Genomic DNA, 18,429 nt, shown 5'->3' on the forward strand with positions numbered 1-18,429 from the left:
TTTTGAGAACTTTCTCAATATAATGTGATTGTGTTAGAATAAGACAACTATCCTGTCTTATGATTCTAATACCCAAAATCACATCAGCTTCATCCATATCTTTCATATCAAAGTTTTGAGAAAGAAATAATTTAGTACTTTGAATGCTTTCAATATCAGTACTAAAAATTAACATGTCATCAACATATAAACAAATAACAACACCTTTGCCACCCTTAAATTTACTGTATATACATTTATCTGATTGATGTATCTTATAACCATTTGACGCTAAGACTTTATCAAATCTTTCATGCCATTGTTTAGGGGCTTGCTTAAGCCCATACAAAGATTTGATAAGCTTACATACTTTATGCTCTTGGCCTGGCAGAATAAATTCCTCAGGTTGTTCCATATACACTTCTTCATCAAGTTCACCATTTAAGAATGCGGTTTTAACATCCATCTGGTGAATGTGAAGTTTGTATATGGAAGCAAGGGCAATCAACACTCTAATGGTAGAAATCCTAGCAACAGGTGCATATGTGTCAAAGTAATTAATACCGGGTTTTTGAGTAAACCCTTTGGCAACTAACCTTGCCTTAAACTTTTCTATGGTCCCATCTACTTTGATCTTCTTCTTGAAGATCCATTTACATCCTATAGGTTTAGACCCAGGTGGTAGATCAACCAAAATCCAAGTTTTATTACCCATGATATAATCCATTTCGTCATAAATTACTTCTTTCCAAAATGCAGTATCTTGTGACTTTATGACTTCTCCATAGGTTTGAGGGTCACTTTCTATGCTTAAGTTTAACAAGACAGAACCTTGGAGTTTTTCTCTTGTCCCTTCTACCAGGTAGGTTACAAAGTCAGGGCCAAAACTCATATCCCTTCTATCTCTTGAACTTCTTCTTATTTTACTAGGTTGTACACTAGGTTCACCAACTTCCGTTTGTGATTCTAAAGGATGATCTACAGAAGTTGTAGGTTCAATTTCTTTAGGAATTGAAGTGAACCTATTTTCATAGAAAAAGGCATCTCTAGACTCAATTATGGTATTGTGGACCCCGATCCGAGGACGGCTGCGGCGAGGGACGCGAGGTCCCTCTGCAATCCTCAAAGATCTCCACATGTGAAGGAGAGCTCTACCAAGGAACTCTCGAAATAGGTGCCACTCTCATAGCATAGCATGAGTGGCGATATAAAAGGAAAGAGATACATCCTGATCCGGAGCCAGGGCTCGAAACCAAGATATATCCGAAAATAACTCAGAGTCGCCATCCATGGACACGCCATGGAACCAAAACAAATGCTCTGTTTGCAATGGATAACCAGAGATACAGAAGGTCCGTGCCTGATGACGAATGGAGAAGGTCCGAAGAGCGCCCCCAATTCGCCCGAGTGCGAACACTTGGTCTCTTATGCCATTTACTATTAACCTTGAAGAGTTTCAAGAGAAAATCATATGAAATGGGAACACGCATCTCCGAGAAAACGTCTATCTAATCATACATGTCTCGGAGATGAAAATAAGCACACACAAAAGAATCGAAATAAATGGCACCTAATGATAACTAGGTTCTGAGTGACATACCTAACTGGTGTCTAAGTTCTGATGTGCAAACACATGCAAGCTATAACTAAAGGTATAAGATCAGTACAAGAAAGTAAGAAAACACAACAAAATATACAATATAACAACACCACAAATCCTAAGACTCTAAAACGATTTAGCCCGAGTCCTCGGATGGTCTGATATTCATCCAAAGAAGCCTACGTATCCCCGCCTCCACGAGAATCAAGGCAACGTAGTTCTTCGCGTCTATTCTAAGCTAGGATGCCTAAGACACCTAGACCTCTATCTTAGACTCGATCTAAAAGACCGGACTAATTATTAAAGCTTCTTGAACGATTATTTAAATTCCAGTGAATTGTAGATTTTAGGACACCCTATATGCCCTAACTAAATGCAAGTTAGCCTTAAGCTAATGCAGGTGGTTCCTACGACCTATGTGTAACTAGGCTGTGTGTCCTAAGGAAAACAATGGGATCACTAACGCATCTTAGACCTAGTCATCAGTCGGCGATGTGAATCGCCAACTGACCGGACGGAGGCGCTCCTAGCTAGGACAAACTCCTAACTCTAACACAGACACGCAACAAGCACACAACAAAAGACAAACTCCTAACTCTAAAACAACACAAACAAGCACACAACAAATAAAAGACAAACTCCTAACTCTAAAACTCTCTATCTAGGACAAACTCCTAACTCTAGAGGAAGATCTTGTTGAAAACAAGGTTTTGAAGAAAAAGGGTTAAAACATTTATTTACAAAGTTTGGCTGGACTTGAGATAAGAATCTCAAGCTGCACTACGTACCTCGGAAGAGGATCAAGCCAACGTAGTTCGAAACGAACTCTCAAACTACGCTTCTAAAAGAAACACTCACACTTCAGATTTTTTTAAGGTTTTTTATATTTTCAAATGTTTTTTATATTTTTAAAGTTTTCAAATGTTTTTGGATTTTAAAGCTTTTCCAATGCTCAGGACCTTTAGATGAATTCACTCTTACAGAGAACAAACAAGCATAACCATAAACTAGGGCAAAGCCCTAAAGCAAAAAGGGGAAACCCCAAACAAGCAACCAACGCCTCAAAGAGACGAACCACAACAAGAAAGATAGCGTCCCAAGAAGAGAGAAAATGATCCAAGATCCCAAGCAAGCAAAGCTCTAATAAGACTGAGTTAGTCTCTAATCGAAGTGAAGAAAAAGGTTATCAAGCAAACTCAGATTTTCATTCAATTATTATAAAAATAAATCAAGTGTTAAGCAAAGAAGAATTTTCAATTAAAAAATACACAACCTATAGCAATCATAAAATGATAAACAACATAAATTAGTCCAGACCAGCCGCTGGATAGCCTAATAAAGCAAAAACAATATCAAACACTTCTATGCCCAACCACAAACACCACCCCAATATGGGGATGAAATCAGATGATGCTAAAGTAATCATCTGATATCATAATACACAAAATAATATTTCTAATCCCGCCTTGAAATCAGACAGTACTCATGTCGATAATATCGAATAGAGTAGTCATCTGATCTCCTTCTTTCCTAAAACAATTTATTTAAATAAAATTTAAACAAATATGATAAGCTTCAAAATAATCTCACCTGAACAGTCCATTCATTATTGTCTTCAGAACCTAACTCAATGCTTAAGATAAGAAGAATATTAGAAATATCAAAAGATTATGATAATTCCAATTAGTAAAAATTTCAGTGCATACAGGGGACATCAATTTGTGCAGATCCAAGTGCGAAGCGGTGAGCCACAAAACATAAAGACGGGCTCCAAGTAACCTTATCATTGCCCAGAGAAGGATTCTTTTTTAAAAAAAAAAATGGTTAAAAGAAATCCAAAAGGTTGGGTAGGCCTACTAAACAAAAGAGGGGAGCGCTACTGAGTACCTTAAACCAAGACAAATCATAGACACAAAGCGCAGAAAGCCATAGGACAGCAGCTATATACTTTAAAACCGATATAAATCATGCCTGCTGAGTGCATAAACACTGTAGGACAGCCACTACATGTTTTGAAACCATATAAAGCACAGCCTCAGCAAATAGCACCGCAGCAAGACCTAAAGGCTCGTGAGAGTTAACAAAGACCAAGGCCCAAGGAACAACAATACATAGAATGGATTTAATAAAGAGTACCGGGCCAAAACTAAGATTCCAGGAGACATTCCTCACACCACCAGTGTTTCAAATCACAACTAAGAACAAACCCTGCCCCTATGCTGCCTGGATCCACATGTTAAGGATCTACAAGATGGCAAAGCAAAACAGTAACAGAAAATGGGGCTTTCTTTCATGACATCGAAAATGTATAAACAAGGAATCGAAAGAAATGAAAATATAAGTGAGATTGCGGGCTCTACCTTATCATGGTGTTCATTCGGATGTTCCGCCTCACAGATCAAAATCAACGTAGAATTATAACTGAATACAAAGCTTTACCTCTTATCTATTTTGACTGCAAAATATGACGATCAAGACTTCAAAAAATCCAAGGATCTTTTTTTTTTTTTTTTTTAATTAAAATGCTAAGGACCAATATCCACTAAAAGTAAATCAAGAAACCCATATCAAATTTCATACAGGGGATCTACTCAAAGAGATGAAGACAAAATATGAGCACATTGACAATAGCAGGTGATGGACACAAGTATCAAAATAAGAGAGAATGAAAGGGTTTATAAGAGAGAAAACCTGCGATCACCCGATTGCTTCTCGTCTCTGCGTTTTTCTTGATGGTGTCTCGATCCAAGGGTGCTGATGCCCGAACAATTGAAGAAGTAGCACGATGGAATACTGCCGGTTTCCGGCAGAAGTGGTGATGATCGAAAATGGAGTATTGGCCGGAACAAAGAAGATGGTTGTAATTTAGAATCAAGGTTGGGGTCAAAGTAATAGGGTCGGTTTTAATGGGGATGCGAAGAAAAAGATGATGAAATGGGTTTGGGTTGGATTTTTGGGTTAGAGGTGGCAGCAGATCTGACCTTGGATGGTCGAAAAAAATGGTGGATGATGGCCGACGATGATCGGAGCTGCCGGAGAAGACCACACCTTCTCTCCCTCTCCCTCTCTCTGCTCCTCTATCGCTCTGTTTTTTTTTTCTTTTAAAATTAAATCAAGGAGAAGAAGCTGGAGGTGAGGTGAAAAGGAGATGGAGGCTTGGTCGGGTTTTGGAGGTGGGTTTGAGGCCGGATTCCGGCAAGGACGGCCGGAGAAGATGGGGTTTAAGGAGAGGGTTTCGGTGGTTGTAGAGGGGTTTTGGGTGCGGTGGTGGTGGTTGAGATGGGTGATGGGGCAGCAGAAATGGTGGAGATGGTGGGTTTTGCAGAGTGGGGTTTGAGATGAGAAATGGCCAGGGAGATGGAAGAGGGTTCGGTGGCTGAGATGAGGTGGGAAGGAGATGGGAAAATGGGTGGAGGAAATGGGGGAAATAACGGTGAAGCTCGGGTTCTGGTGGCTGAAGAAGAAGAAACAGAAGGAAAAGAGGGTGGAGGTGACGATGAGAGAGGTGGTGGCTGCGACGGGAATGGGTTTTGGAGGTGGTGGTCGGAAGTGGACAGATTCCAAGGGTTCGGTGGTGGCTTGGGTATGGGGTGGCCGTGGTAGTGGTGGAGGGATGTAGGTTGCCGGATTCCGGTAGGAGCCACCGGAGAAGACGAAGTTGGGTTGAGAAGATGATGGTGAATGGGGTTTTGACGGATTTCTATGGTGGTGAAGATGGGTGGTGAAGGTGATGCTGAGACAGCGGTGGGGACCGATCGGATTTCTGGCTGGAGGTTGCCCGGAGAAGATGGGTTTTCTCCTCTTCTCGCATCTGCCTTGCGGCTGTGAAAACGAACCTCCCTTTTTCTCTTTCCCTCAGAAAATGAGATCCCTCCCTCCTTTTAAACCCTAATTCGATGGTCTTTTATAAGACCAAAAATACTACCCCCCCCTCTTTCCTACGGGCAGTCCACCTCTAGTATATTTATGGCTATCCATTGTATTAGCAGAGGGTGGTCCAAGTAGAAAACAGGGCACATTTTCTCTTCTTTTCTGGATTGATATGGGCACCTTCCTGAATGGACAATCCACTCCCCTTCTGCCTTTGCACTATGCACACTGCACTACGCTCGTTTGCTAGGCAAACCTTGACGGTTTTCGACGAAATTTGGCGGACACATTATTGAGGTTCTAAACCAGGTTAGGGCATATTTGGGAACACTAATTCATTTATTTAGAGGAACCTTATTCAGAATGTGTGGTACCCGATCCCGCGAGAGGGGTGTGGGGCGCGAGCCGCCGCTCTCTCTCTCTTGGTCTCTCGTATCCACGCGATTGGCGTGTGCATTTTATTATTGATTTGAATTAATCTTTCCTGTGAACTTGGGATCACTAAGGCAATCCGAATTCCACACGAAAGAGACTGACAGAGTCGCCACCTAGATGTGGGATCTAGGACCCGTAATTAACCAGAAATCTAAACTCGCTACCTGGTTACGAGAATGGAAGGTATGGGGAGTTATCCACCACATGCACCATTCTTGCCCGATAATCGGTCTTCGATTCCAAAAGCTAACTCTTTTAAATTTATTTTAAATGGCTCATTCAACTCTATGTTAATGTGCGAACTAAGTGACATGCATCCTATGATCTAATTTCAATGTGAATCCTAAATGTGTATCTTGATTTATTAATTTGTCTGGATTCAATCTAAGTGAAAGTTCTCCTAAAATTCTAATTTCATGGAAAGTCCTAAGTGATTTGATTAAGCATTTACAAGAAAATTAATATACAAAACACCACAATTTGTTTGTGGTGCCGACTCGCGGGTGGTATGCCATCAGACATCCAAGCTGCCTACGTACCCAAGCCTCACTGGGATCAGAGTCGACGTAGTTCGGTGCACCTAAGCTAAGCTACTTATGCCTAACTCAACTAGGACACCGACCTAGACGAGATTGACTGTTTCAACAGTTTTAGGAGAAGTTATTTAATTCAAGTTGAGGATTTTATTATCTTAAGATTTCATCTAAGATGCTATATGATTCTCATCTAAATGCAAATGGTCCCTTAGACTAATGCAGGTTTGCCTTACATCCTAGTTTACTAGGCTTGTCCTAGGGAAAGATTGGGTGACTAGTGTAACTAGACCTATGGCACGGTTGCTATACATAGCAAGCGTCCGTGATGAGGCCGGACTCCTGACTCTAGGACTCCCTAAAACCTAAGACTCCCTAAAACTTAGGACACGACACGACACGACACCAGTGTTCCTAAATTGGGCTCTAAGGGTTCCTAAAGGAATTTTGAATCCACCGGCTCTTGGGAATCTCGAATTCTTTTGGGTTTGTGGAAACTTTTAGAGTTTTCTTGAAGCTTTTATTATCTGAAGGTATTTAGTGTGTTTGGTAGCTTTTAAAGTTGTTTATTTAGAAGGTTTTAGTTTCATTTGAAATTTTTAGTGGTCTTTTGGTTAATGGCTTTTAACGGATTTTTATCAGTGGATTTTAAATGGGTGAATTTTAGTTTTGTTAATTTTAGGTTGGATGTACTTTAGATTAATGTCTTTCGATTTTGGTTTGGAAAATGACGTTAACACAACCAAGTTTTGACAATTGCACAAATTCGACAAACCATTGACCATTAAAAGATCTGACAAATGCAGCCCACTAAAACTGTCGTAACTCTTTAACCGCTTGGCCAAATTCAACGTACAAACATGCGTTGGAAAGATCTTTTATAGGGCTACAACTTTGTAGTTCTCCATTGTTTGTAAATCTGTGATTTAGAGGTTCGAATTTGTGTTGCAAACAAAAGGACAGCAACATTAAACTGGAAATGCCTAAAGGTGTGCCGCAACCATTTTGGACTTAACTTTTTAACCGCTCGCTGTCTGATCTAGCACGAATACTCGTTGGAAACGGCACGAAAATATCTACGACTTTGTAGTTAACCATTTCCCACGATTCTGTTGTTTAGAGGTCGAAAAATCTGTTTAAAGTCTAACAGCTAGCACTATGACGGGAATGATATTGGCACCCCCATGTTTTCTTTTGATAGTTCTTATTTTTTTAGTGATTAAAAGACGGTGAATATGAAAAATGGCTTGAATGGGCCTGAGATTAGATTCAAATGGGATGTTTGAAAAAGGGGTTGTTTTTATCTACTTGGCAAGGTGGGGTATGAATATTGGGTTCTTGAGATTGAGTGGGGGCTGTTGTTATCAAATTGGAGTGGGGGCTGTTGTTATCAATTGAAAGATGGAGGTTTTGTAAGCCAAATTAAATGGGTTTTGATAATTCATGTAAAATTCAAGTTTTCTTTCTTGTAAATGTTCAAAATTTTTAATGAATTGTTTTCCCAAAAGAAATCTAAATTCCCTAACAAGCCAATGATTTCAACATCCCATTGCAAATAGGTTCTAATGACCCTAACACATTAATTATATTTAGCATAAGTGAGAACATGACCAAGGCCAAACTAGTACAAAATTAAACATGACATCAACCAAAATATACGCAAAACAACACTCAATCCTACAAATATAGAAAAGAAAATAAAATTCCAAAAGACATACCTTTTTGTAGACGATATTCCATGCAAACTTATGGAGAAGAGGGATTTGGTCTAGAGAGAGGGCTTGAATTTTCTAAGAGAGGGGTTCTCTCCTCTTTTCTTTTTTTTCCTCCTTTTCTTTGGTGAGATGAGAGGGTATTTATAGGAGAATGGGATAGGAGGTTAGGTGAGGTTAGGTGAGGTTAGGTGAGGTTAGGTGATGTTAGGTGAGGTTAGGTGAGGTTAGGTGAGGTTTGGATGGTTATGATGGGAGGAGAGGTTAGGTGAGGTTAGGTGAGGTTTGAATGGTTAGGATGAGAGGAGAGGTTAGGTGGTTTTGGATGGTTAGACCAGGTCATGATCTGCCATTGATCTAACGATTTACGGAAATCGGGTCTCGGAATGGAATCAGGGTCCGGGCTATGAAGTGACCCTAGCTTATTTTGTCCCGATTGATGATCCGTAAAGTCAGATCAAGATATTAATGACCTAAAACATATAAATCAATGATAGAGGGGGTTCTCACATGGATTTAACACACTAATTTATTTATTGATTAAAACAAAACAAAATGGGGTGTCTACAGATGCCCCTCTTTGGTAGAGATGACGTAGTCATTGAATACCAAAGTTAAAAATGACAGAACCATTTTGCGTAGTTTTAATCGACAAAGGACTCTCTAGACACAACGCACCTTAACATAATGCAAAACCTTAGATGAAACCCTAGAACTTGAATAATAATAAAAACTCGATGCGGCGCCGTTCACAAACGGGCAATTAGAGAATGAGATATCATTTTCGAATGGATTCTGAAGGGAAAGGACAAAGATCGCTCTCAAACAGTTTTTAGAAGGAGATGAGACGCCGCTCACAAGCGGGTTCAACGAGGATAAGAAGCATTCCCAAATGGACTTGGATAATGAGGCACCGTTCACAAACGGCCTCAAGGAGGATAGAAAACCATTCACAAATGGACTCGAGAAAAGAGGCACCGTTCACAAACGGGCTCAAGGAGAAGACAAGACCATTCACAAATGGACTCGAGAAATGAGGCACCGTTCACAAACGGGCTCAAGGAGGAAGATACCATTCACAAATGGATTCGAGAAAAGAGGCACCGTTCACAAACGGGCTCAAGGAGAAGACAAGACCATTCACAAATGGACTCGAGAAATGAGGCACCATTCACAAACAGGCTCAAGGAGAAGACGAGACCATTCACAAATGGATTCGAGAAATGAGGCACCGTTCACAAACGGGCTCAAGGAGAAGACAAGACCATTCACAAATGGATTCGAGAAATGAGGCACCGTTCACAAACGGGCTCAAGGAGAAGACAAGACCATTCACAAATGGACTCGAGAAATGAGGCACCGTTCACAAACGGGCTCAAAGAGGACACGAGACCATTCACAAATGGACTCAGAAAATGAGGCACCGTTCACAAACGGGCTCAAGGAGAAGATGAGACCATTCACAAATGGACTCAGAGAATGAGACACCTGTTCACAAACGGGTTCGAAGAGAAGACGAGACCATTCACAAATGGACTCGAGAAATGAGGCACCGTTCACAAACGGGCTCGAAGAATTTAGGGATTTTTTTATGAACTTGAATTTGACGTAGGAATGGATTTTTATTTTTATTTTTTAATTAAGGATTTGGATTTGATAAATTTTTTTATTTTTGGAAAATGAGGTACCGTCCGCAAACGGGCTCAAGGAGAAGATGAGACCATTCACAAATGGCCTCGAGAAAAGAGGCACCGTTCACAAACGGGCTCAAAGAGGACATGAGACCATTCACAAATGGACTCAGAGAATGAGAAACCTGTTCACAAACGGGTTCAAGGAGAAGACGAGACCATCCCCAAATGGCCTCGAGAAAAGAGGCACCGTTCACAAACGGGCTCAAAGAGGGCATGAGATTTTTCATGAACTTGAATTTGACGTAAGATTGGATTTGTTTGAATCGGGGATTGGTTTTGATGAATTTTTTATTTTTGGGAAATGAGGTACCGTCCGCAAACGGGCTCAAGGAGAAGACGAGACCATTCACAAACGGCCTCGAGAAATGAGGCACCTTTCACAGAAGGGCTCAAAGAGGACATGTGATTTTTCATGAACTTGAATTTGACGTAAGATTGGATTTGTTTGAATCGGGGATTGGATTTGATGAATTTTTATTTTTGGGAAATGAGGTACCGTCCGCAAACGGGCTCAAGGAGAAGACGAGACCATTCACAAATGGGCTCGAGAAATGAGGCACCGTTCACAAACGGGCTCGACGACACAAGATAGCTTTGATTGATGAATTCAACAATGAAAAATTTAGAGATTTTTATGAATTTGAATTTGACGTAGGATTGGATTTTTTGAATTGGGGATTGGATTTGATGAATTTTTGATTTTTTGAGAAATGAGGCACCGTCCACAAACGGGCTCAAGGAGGACATGAGACCATTCATAAATGAACTCAGAAAATGAGGCACCGTTCACAAATGGGCTCAAGGAGAAGACGAAACCATTCACAAATGGACTCGAGAGATGAGGCACCGTTCACAAACGGGCTCAAGGAGAAGACGAGGCCATTTGCAAATGGGCTCGAGAAAAGAGGTACCGTTCACAAACGGGCTCGAAGAATTTAGAGATTTTCCATGAACTTGAATTTGACGTAAGATTGGATTTGATGAATTTTTTATTTTTTTGAACTCAATGAAATCGGGGATATTATGGATCGTGCCCGACAAAGATGTTGGAAACTAGGACTTTGACGAATGATGAAACGGCAAACCTTTGGAACGAAGAACCATTACTAGCAAGAATGGATTAGGAACATTTTTATGAAACTTCAACAAGATTTTTCTCAAAGAGACTGCTGGTCTTGTCTTCTGGGGATTTTGATAACTGAAACCTTGAACAAGACATTTGAGATTGGTAATTTAGAACAACGACTCTCTTGGATATTAACATGGAAAAGCGGGATCTGCTTCTTGACAGGTGTTTAGATAAACATTTCTTGACCAGGATAACTAACCGGAAGTGAATTATGAATTTGAATGGTTCATCTTTCTGAGAAATTGGCTCAACCACCATTGCATCTGAGGTTCTTCCAAGCTTAAGGTGCCTTCCTGGGGTATGATCTTTTTACGGAAGCTGGGCTTTCTGATGTTTCTACTTCTGAATTTTTCTGAGCTGATCTTCTTTGAAATGAAGTTGTTTGACTAAATTCTCGAGCTCTTTCAGGTATAATTGCAGGGAGCTGCCTAGGCCTGGCCTCCTTCACCAAGACAGTTACATCATTTGGACATAGGAACGACAATTGACTCTTTCTAAAGAGAAAACTTAGATGAAAGGCACTACTCAAAGGATTGAGCAGCCCTGAAGGAGTGAACTTAGAATAATAAAGATTGACTGACTATACTGACAAACATAGTGATGCTTCTGACTTAGTTAATGTTTTGTTTGGTAAGTCTATCCTTTCAAGGAATAGTTTTTCAATTGGTAAACACCGGACTTCTTCCTCGAAACAGTAATGCCTCAAGAATTTAATTACGACCCCTAAGATTGCTTAGCTTCAATGCCCCCAGTTTTGAGGATATCACTTGAATTTGCTTGAACTTCAGTTGATCTTCAGTCTTGATACCGGCTGTTGCCTTCTTATACTGATTCTCTTACCGTGACCAAGTCACCTCTTCAGGGTTTTTAACTTGGCGGACCGCGCTAGCCTTAACTTTTGCCTGAACCACCTTTCTAGGTTTTCGATCCAGCAGGCTATCCCCTTAGCTTTTGCCTAAGCCGCCCTTTCGGGTTTTCAACTTAGCAGGGGAATGATCTTAAATTTTGCCTAGACCGCCCTTTCAGGTTTTCAGTCTAGCAGATCTTCAAACTCCGTTATTTTTCTTATTCATCATCATTTCATTTTTTTATTGTATCTCAGGACCTAGCTCATTAGTTCTGAACACCAGAAGGACTTTTATAGGTAGGATAGGGCTTTTCAAAGAATGGCTTAAGGCTCAACAAAGATTTCGACCGAACCTGTGAACAGGTCGCCTACATATCCCAAGGTAGGAATCAGGTCGTGTGTAGTTCAGGGCGAATGCCCCTAGTTTGAAGATAAATTGTTTGATTTTTTTTTTCTTTTTTCTTTTCTTTCTGGAACAATTAACTTCTCTTCTTTTGGAACTTGTCCCTCTCTTTTTTTTTGAAAGGATTGAATTTCTTTTCCTTTTTGAATCGACCGAACTCGGTTCAACCGAGTTGCCTACGTACCCCAGTATAGGGATCAGGTCTCGCGTAGTTCGGGGGAATGCCCCAAGTTTGATGGGTTTTCAAGAAAATTTGATTTAGGCTCGAAGGGTTTGCAAATCGGTATTCTTTTGACATTGGGTTTTGATTTTGGGATTTAATCGGCCAAAGGAGGCCTTTCGATGTTCAGATTGGGAATCGATCTAGGTTACTAGAGTCCCTCTGGTACTGATTATTTTTTTTTTCTCTTTTGTTTTTTTTTTTTCGCGGAGTTTGACGGCATTTCCAGGTAAGAGATAATGGATCTTCTTCTTTCAAGATTCTAATACGTGCTTTTGACTTTCATAGAGCGAAACTTGTTCTTTGACATCCTCCATCTATGGATTCGTACTCTCGATATCTGATGATCACTTTTCATTGTTTGCTCTTGAACTTTTCATCTTGAATTTGTTGGCTTTATGAATTTGAGAACCAAGGTCATTGATTGGAAATATGAAAGTTGTTTCCACTCTATGCCCCTTGTATAGCATATATCTTCTCACTTTCTTCATTTTCTTTGAGCTTTCCATCTATGTCTTGCCCCTGGTATCGGTTGTAGCTTTTCTAGACAATCTTCTTATTCTTGAAATAATTTTATCAATTCTTCACACTCTTTAGAGGGTAATGTATTTTCAATCGGCATTCACTGAATCAAAGTTTCAGTGCCAGTGTTTATCATTTCAATTTCATCTTTGAAAGGTTGGGATTGGCGCTCCTCCTCTCGTTCAAGTAATTGCTGTGACTCAAGTGGAGTTTCGTCAATTTTGTCCTCATTTGAGGAGGGAGTCTTATTTTAAGATCAGAAGCACACTTAAGAACAGACACAAGTGAACTTTTTGGAACTGACTGAAATTTTATTTAAAGAAAAGCTATTACATCAGACGACCTATCCTGAACATGCTCACGATTCACAACTCTAAATAAGAAAGAGAAACAGAAGATAACTTGACTGGACTAGGCATTGACCTTTAACTGTAAGACCGGACTCAACAATTATACTGACCATGATGACTGACTCAACATAAAATAGTAAGTGACTAAAACTTTAACTGCTGCAACTGTTTGGCGTTGAAGGCTCGGCGAAGGCTGGTTCGTTCTGAACATCATCATGGCTGATACTTTCAATTTTGGACAATGATGACTGATTCGCATAGGGAAATGCCCCTAGCTCAATGATTCTGAGAGTGAACTCTGAAGGACTTAGCAAAATAATCTTGAAAAAGGTAGCCCCTAGAGGAGGAACAGACCAGGGGTACAAGCAAGATTGGATTATCTGGACCAGGCATGATCAGATCATGAGAACGCATAATCGAAAGATTGTGAGATTCTGCATCTGCCAGTTAGGGGATGGCATGAAGATACGATCGAATCGTATGACAGAAGAACGAAAGACGCACGATCAAAAGATTAGATGAGATAGCATAAGATTGCTTTCAACGGATAGATCATGAATGACTAATCCTATGAGATCTTTGAAAATTATGGGATTTATATCCTAACCCAAAGGGAATTTTTTTTTTTTTTTTCACATTTTATCAGTGTTACCTGAAGGCATCAACCCTAATCCTAATCTATCGGAGTGGAGAGAGAATCTCGACTCATGACTTTGTTCGTGTATCTAAGGACCGATCGTGACCATTGGAAGATGGACCACGGCCTAATCTAGACACCAATGGGTAGGATATCCTAAACTAGGCTCACACACATGATGCACATGTGTTCGTATACTACATGCATGTGTGGGTTAATCTAGGGGTAAGGCCAAGAGTTCCCTTAGCGCGAATCCCTGTTCGATATACTGTACCAGTGTCCGGCGTATCAGTACGTGAACAAGAGATCCGTTTACGTACCATAAAGGTACTAGGCTAAGGGTGGAATGCTTCTCTAGCACAGAGGCACCAGGTGATGAAATCCCAGTCAACCATGCTAGATAACACTCCGGGTTCCTAAAATAGGACGTGTGTGCACGTGAGATGCAAGGGTTTAGATGCAAGTGATGTAATTGTGTGCAATAAGTTCGCGCGATCTATGATGCCTTCAGGTTTTGTTAGATTAAGTTTGAGTAAAATGTGATGAGAAAATAAAACAAGACAAACTAATCTGACAAGTATACAAGAGATAGAGTTCTTATGAGCCGGTTAAATTAAATTCAAATGAATTATCTTTTGGAATTTTAATGAAGTTAGGTGATCCCCAGCAGAGTCGCCAGACTGTGGTACCCGATCCCGCGAGAGGGGTGTGGGGCGCGAGCCGCCGCTCTCTCTCTCTTGGTCTCTCGTATCCACGCGATTGGCGTGTGCATTTTATTATTGATTTGAATTAATCTTTCCTGTGAACTTGGGATCACTAAGGCAATCCGAATTCCACACGAAAGAGACTGACAGAGTCGCCACCTAGATGTGGGATCTAGGACCCGTAATTAACCAGAAATCTAAACTCGCTACCTGGTTACGAGAATGGAAGGTATGGGGAGTTATCCACCACATGCACCATTCTTGCCCGATAATCGGTCTTCGATTCCAAAAGCTAACTCTTTTAAATTTATTTTAAATGGCTCATTCAACTCTATGTTAATGTGCGAACTAAGTGACATGCATCCTATGATCTAATTTCAATGTGAATCCTAAATGTGTATCTTGATTTATTAATTTGTCTGGATTCAATCTAAGTGAAAGTTCTCCTAAAATTCTAATTTCATGGAAAGTCCTAAGTGATTTGATTAAGCATTTACAAGAAAATTAATATACAAAACACCACAATTTGTTTGTGGTGCCGACTCGCGGGTGGTATGCCATCAGACATCCAAGCTGCCTACGTACCCAAGCCTCACTGGGATCAGAGTCGACGTAGTTCGGTGCACCTAAGCTAAGCTACTTATGCCTAACTCAACTAGGACACCGACCTAGACGAGATTGACTGTTTCAACAGTTTTAGGAGAAGTTATTTAATTCAAGTTGAGGATTTTATTATCTTAAGATTTCATCTAAGATGCTATATGATTCTCATCTAAATGCAAATGGTCCCTTAGACTAATGCAGGTTTGCCTTACATCCTAGTTTACTAGGCTTGTCCTAGGGAAAGATTGGGTGACTAGTGTAACTAGACCTATGGCACGGTTGCTATACATAGCAAGCGTCCGTGATGAGGCCGGACTCCTGACTCTAGGACTCCCTAAAACCTAAGACTCCCTAAAACTTAGGACACGACACGACACGACACCAGTGTTCCTAAATTGGGCTCTAAGGGTTCCTAAAGGAATTTTGAATCCACCGGCTCTTGGGAATCTCGAATTCTTTTGGGTTTGTGGAAACTTTTAGAGTTTTCTTGAAGCTTTTATTATCTGAAGGTATTTAGTGTGTTTGGTAGCTTTTAAAGTTGTTTATTTAGAAGGTTTTAGTTTCATTTGAAATTTTTAGTGGTCTTTTGGTTAATGGCTTTTAACGGATTTTTATCAGTGGATTTTAAATGGGTGAATTTTAGTTTTGTTAATTTTAGGTTGGATGTACTTTAGATTAATGTCTTTCGATTTTGGTTTGGAAAATGACGTTAACACAACCAAGTTTTGACAATTGCACAAATTCGACAAACCATTGACCATTAAAAGATCTGACAAATGCAGCCCACTAAAACTGTCGTAACTCTTTAACCGCTTGGCCAAATTCAACGTACAAACATGCGTTGGAAAGATCTTTTATAGGGCTACAACTTTGTAGTTCTCCATTGTTTGTAAATCTGTGATTTAGAGGTTCGAATTTGTGTTGCAAACAAAAGGACAGCAACATTAAACTGGAAATGCCTAAAGGTGTGCCGCAACCATTTTGGACTTAACTTTTTAACCGCTCGCTGTCTGATCTAGCACGAATACTCGTTGGAAACGGCACGAAAATATCTACGACTTTGTAGTTAACCATTTCCCACGATTCTGTTGTTTAGAGGTCGAAAAATCTGTTTAAAGTCTAACAGCTAGCACTATGACGGGAATGATATTGGCACCCCCATGTTTTCTTTTGATAGTTCTTATTTTTTTAGTGATTAAAAGACGGTGAATATGAAAAATGGCTTGAATGGGCCTGAGATTAGATTCAAATGGGATGTTTGAAAAAGGGGTTGTTTTTATCTACTTGGCAAGGTGGGGTATGAATATTGGGTTCTTGAGATTGAGTGGGGGCTGTTGTTATCAAATTGGAGTGGGGGCTGTTGTTATCAATTGAAAGATGGAGGTTTTGTAAGCCAAATTAAATGGGTTTTGATAATTCATGTAAAATTCAAGTTTTCTTTCTTGTAAATGTTCAAAATTTTTAATGAATTGTTTTCCCAAAAGAAATCTAAATTCCCTAACAAGCCAATGATTTCAACATCCCATTGCAAATAGGTTCTAATGACCCTAACACATTAATTATATTTAGCATAAGTGAGAACATGACCAAGGCCAAACTAGTACAAAATTAAACATGACATCAACCAAAATATACGCAAAACAACACTCAATCCTACAAATATAGAAAAGAAAATAAAATTCCAAAAGACATACCTTTTTGTAGACGATATTCCATGCAAACTTATGGAGAAGAGGGATTTGGTCTAGAGAGAGGGCTTGAATTTTCTAAGAGAGGGGTTCTCTCCTCTTTTCTTTTTTTTCCTCCTTTTCTTTGGTGAGATGAGAGGGTATTTATAGGAGAATGGGATAGGAGGTTAGGTGAGGTTAGGTGAGGTTAGGTAAGGTTAGGTGAGGTTAGGTGATGTTAGGTGAGGTTAGGTGAGGTTAGGTGAGGTTTGGATGGTTATGATGGGAGGAGAGGTTAGGTGAGGTTAGGTGAGGTTTGAATGGTTAGGATGAGAGGAGAGGTTAGGTGGTTTTGGATGGTTAGACCAGGTCATGATCTGCCATTGATCTAACGATTTACGGAAATCGGGTCTCGGAATGGAATCAGGGTCCGGGCTATGAAGTGACCCTAGCTTATTTTGTCCCGATTGATGATCCGTAAAGTCAGATCAAGATATTAATGACCTAAAACATATAAATCAATGATAGAGGGGGTTCTCACATGGATTTAACACACTAATTTATTTATTGATTAAAACAAAACAAAATGGGGTGTCTACAGAATGACAATTTGGGGTTCGGTCAAAATGGGGTGTCTACAGATGCCCCTCTTTGGCAGAGCGTATGCAACACGCGAATGGCAAAGCTGAACAGACAACACATTTTGATCGACCCGAAAACAAAGCAAAGCAAATTTTTGGGTTTTCTGGTTTTAAACGGTACTTACAAGGGTAAAATGGATTTTGGTTTTGAAGTTTCAACATTCAACATGACTTATGAGTAATTTGGTAAAACGCGGGACACATAACTCGGCAATCAAAATATATTGGTGAGAGAAACTCTCATCAAACAAAACATAGTAACATACCAAAGAAACGAACGCAGGCATACCTAAATCCACACGCGGGGCGGCGGTTACCTAAATCCACACACGGGCAGCGGTATACTGCAGGACAACGAATCATGTAAAACATGACTCAGGCTTTCATTACGAACAACAAAAATAACCAGATAGAATTGCGGTCCAACTTTTTACCAAACTAGACAAGAAAGAACAACAGTTGAATGAAAATTTTGATTGAGGGTCCTTGGCGATAAGCCACGAAGAGCCTTGAAAGCGGGAATTAAGGGTCCACGGTGATAAACCGTGAAGAGCCAATGCAAAGAACGAGGGTCAACGGTGATAAACCGTGAAGAGCCAAGAAAGAAGGAATCAAGGGTCCATGGTAATAAGCCATGAAGAGCCAAGAAAGCAAGAATCAAGGGTTCATGGTAATAAGCCGTGAAGAGCCAAGCATTGAATCAGAGGTCCGTAACAATAAGCCACGAAGCACTCAGCAGAAAGGAATCAAGGGTCCACGGCAATACTCCGTGAAGAGCCAAGAAAGTAAGGAATCAAGGGTCCATGGTAATAAGCCATGAAGAGCCAAGCATTGAATCAGAGGTCCGTAACAATAAGCCACGAAGCGCTCAGCAGAAAGGAAT

General features: G+C 40.2%; 1 long non-coding RNA gene across 1 annotated transcript; it reads right to left on the reverse strand.

Moving 5' to 3' along the window:
- Positions 1-12,235: 12,235 nt before the first annotated feature.
- On the reverse strand, positions 12,236-17,480 carry LOC143851099 (uncharacterized). Its single transcript, XR_013236212.1, has 2 exons — positions 16,933-17,480; positions 12,236-13,734 (listed from the first exon to the last, which is right to left on the reverse strand). It is a non-coding gene; the product is annotated as an uncharacterized LOC143851099 (long non-coding RNA).
- Positions 17,481-18,429: the final 949 nt, after the last annotated feature.

Source organism: Tasmannia lanceolata, unplaced genomic scaffold, assembly GCF_043159265.1.
Source record: "Tasmannia lanceolata isolate RefF3 unplaced genomic scaffold, GAP_Taslan_0.1 ptg000018l, whole genome shotgun sequence".
Lineage (NCBI taxonomy): Eukaryota > Viridiplantae > Streptophyta > Magnoliopsida > Canellales > Winteraceae > Tasmannia > Tasmannia lanceolata.